Genomic DNA, 3895 nt, shown 5'->3' with positions numbered 1-3895 from the left:
ATGCTGAATTTTGAATGTCGATTTGATTGAATGTTGAATGTAGAATGCTGAATATCGAATGNTTCTTAATTGCTTTATTAGTTTTTTTAATTAAAATTTTGAAGCATATCAGAAATACATTTTGTGAGAGAAATAAAGAAAGATAGGAATCATACAAAGTTGAATGCTTTTTAATCGGTTTTATATGTTAGATATCCGTTTACCTAATTAGTTAAAGGCTACAAATCCTTCCCTACGACAACAACTGTTATAGAAGATGCATACCCAAAAACAAGTGTACTTAAATATGGCCAAAAATGCAATATGAATACAAAACAAAGAAAAAGAACAAACTAGATTTGTGTTTCGTCGGTTTCGTGTTTTTTGAGCTTTTAACTATCTCAATAAATATCAGTTAAAGTTTTCTAAAAGGTAATACCATGTTTAGGTGTAATCCGCTTGAATCGTTAGACGTAACTCGACATTTATTAGTCAATAGCCATTAGGTAATTAAGTCGGTTTGGATTCCTGTTCAATTCTTTTTTATTACTCTCTTTTTCATCTTCACCCCTCTCTGCCCCTTTTATTAGTTTTTAACTTGCTTAAATAGGAAGCTATTAATTTACTTAACAAGTAAACTATCATGGTCTTGTGTACCACCAAAAGAGTGGTTTCAAATGGGAGCGTAAACTCAGGGGCAGAAGGTGAAAAATCGAATATTAAGCAACCTAACTAGGGTTGCCACCCGTACTTTATTATAAAGTATTGTACGTTATTTAGGGTAATTGTACTCTATACTTTATGTGACAAATAAAGTACACGAAAATACTTTATTTCAGATGATTTGATTTCTCTGAGATTTTAAGATATAATATACAAAAAAAAGGGCGGATGTAAAATTTTTTGCGTAAAATATGACAGAGTTACTGAGATCGATAAATAAATAGTTTAATTTTAACGACACAGACTGATTATTTGCACTTAGCAATATAATTTTAAAAAATAATGTTAAATTTGATAATTTTGTGAAACTAGTCGAAAATTTAAATCTGCAAGAACTTAATGTAAATATGGATGATTTTTACGGAGAACATTCTTTATTAAACAAATTATATAATCAGATATATAGTTCTAATGGTTTTGCTGCACAAAAATAGCGAGAGATTTTTCTGTGATGAATTACAAATGGCGAAACGAAAGAAATAAAGCGTCTCAAAATCTGATAAAAAATGAACTACTTATTTACTTTAACTTAAATCTAGATTGTAGAGATGCTGTGGAATTGTTTAACAGTGATAATTAATTGTTAAAAGTAATGAAAAATATGTTTTTAAGCAAAATGAATTGTACTCTATTTTGACACAGTGTACTTTTTTCTCTACCTTTAATAACCAACGTATATAATAAAAAAGTGGTAACCCTAAACCTAACCCAACCTTCTCAACTTGCTCGTTAAGCAAGTCAAAAATTATACATGCCGATCAGCGCTTCCGTAGATAGTAGCCCTATCATCGAAGTCATTTCATTAAACAATTTTTGATGCGATGGTCTCCCTTGTTAAAAGATCTTTCGCAGTTAAAAATACCGTTTTGATTGAATTAGGACACATAAATCATGAACAAGCACCTACCAGCAGCATTTAAGTAAGAAGTATTACGCGTTGTAAAGTGACTTGAGTGAGTGAAAGTGCACGAGCGCCAAAACAATTAAAACATATTACGTTTCACTTTATCTAAATCGATGCAGAAGGTTAACATAAATTGCAAAATTATGAGCGTGCCAGTTCGTGTGCCTCACTCAGTAACGGCAAAAGTAGCAGCGAGAATGGCAATGATAGTGTCTCGTTCGCGTCGAACGGTTAATATGGTTCAGTAACTCGCGCCTCAGCCGACGACTACAATAACAATACATATATTGTTTAATAACGTATACATTTGTGCATTTATTATTATTGTTGCTGTTATTATTAATAGTAGTATCATTCGAACGGTATTATATGTGGAAAGGACTTTTGACCTAAAGTCGAATTCAAAAGTTCAAGTTGATTTCATTGCTGTTTCTCCTTTTCCGGTTTGGTTAGTGTCTTTTGTCGCCCAGAGAACCAACGAGACACCTATTTTTGGTAAATTTACTCATTATTTATTTACTCGTTATATGGTTCCAGTAAAGAAACGAAATGTGCAGTATGTAAGGGCATATATGGAAACAATTAATAATTTAGTATTTCATCTGTTCCAATTAATATTTTACTAAACAAGTGGAAAAGTGGACATTGAAAGTAAGTTTTCCATAAAAATGCCAAGGCTAGTACATCATTCAGGCATACGAATACATATAAACAAATTCTCTTATTACTGACCTTTACCTCTGAATTCGTTCTAGATTTCAATTTTTGCAACTTCTTTTTAAGAAATCAAGTTAATTGTGCCCTGATTATACCTAAACCATTTGTTTTTGCATAATGTGTCACAAAATATTAGATATCTGTAGTGTAAAAGGCTAATCTTTATAACACAGCAATAGGTTTACAGACCGACAGACTATCAGTCAGATACATACATGCACACACATTTTGAACTATACCTAGATTTTGTCTTATTAGAATTATTCAACTATTCAGTGCTTTTGGCTAAATTCAGAAAGAAAACTATTTTTCGTTGCGGTTGTATTGTAAGTAATTAAATTTAAAAAAGATATACTTTTGTTTAATAAGTAACTTATTGATAGATACCTAGTAAATAAATAGTACGACCTCTTTGCATGACATGTATAATAAAATATACTCTAAACAGTCTTTAAACGGTTTATGACAACAAGAGACTTCAACGTTGCGTTAGAAGACGAACCTGCTTTTCAACTGTAGTTATTCTCTTAATATTGTTTAAAAAATATAAATTACATTAAAATATTTTTTTTAGAGTAACAAACTTACTCACTGCATGTATTGATTAAATTAAAAAATGTTTTTGTTTTTAATAAGTAAGTAATTTATTACTAAATACTAAAGACTAAAGTATACTCTAAACAAAGTATTGAAACGGCTTAGTACGAGAAGAAATTTCAACGATGGGTCAGGAAACGAACCTGCATTACAACTGCGGTTATTTCTTCTGATATTTTTTAATAATGAAGTTAATATCAAAATTATTTCTTTCCTGTAGATATCAACTTACACGTTGCCTATAAATATTAACTAAATTACAAAAAAATGTTTTTGTTTAGTAAGTAATATGTCTTTTTTGTAAGACAATTACGATAAAGTATACTTTAAACAATGTCTTGAAACAGTTTAGGGCAAGAAGAGATTTCAACGTTGGGTTAGGAAACGAACCTGCTTTTCAAATGTGGTTGTATTTTCTTTAATATTGAATAATACTTACATAAAACTTATATCAAAATTATTTTTTCTTTAGAGTTATCAACTTACTCGTTGCCTATATTAATTAAATTAGAAAAAAAGTATTTTTATTTAGTAAGCAACTTATTAATACAAATATGTAATACGTCCTCTTTTTAATGCAATTATGACAACGAATATTCTAATAAACGAAATTCTGCAACGGCTTAGAACAAGAAGAGACTTCAACGTTGGGTTAAGAAAGAAACCTGCTTTGCAACTATAATTATTTCCCTTAATATTTTTTAAAATATAAAGATTAGGTTCATCAAAATTATTTCTTTTTAAGAAATGTAAACTTACTGATTGTTCATATGATATTTATTTTCATATAATAATAAACATGTAGGTAATGCACATATAACTGCTTTCCTTGGAAATTACTAATTTTTTTTGTATTCTATCTGACTCCTCATAAAAGGTCCTTTTTATAGTCCTCAAATCCAGGTGTTTAATGTCATACGTTTTATGTATAAACCGGTCAGGCATCCCGTACTTACCTTATTAAAATCTTCAAGA

The sequence above is a fragment of the Agrilus planipennis genome, unplaced genomic scaffold (assembly GCF_000699045.2).
Source record: "Agrilus planipennis isolate EAB-ADULT unplaced genomic scaffold, Apla_2.0 scaffold133, whole genome shotgun sequence".
Lineage (NCBI taxonomy): Eukaryota > Metazoa > Arthropoda > Insecta > Coleoptera > Buprestidae > Agrilus > Agrilus planipennis.
The sequence above is the reverse complement of the archived record's forward strand: the minus strand, read 5'-3'. Positions refer to the sequence as shown.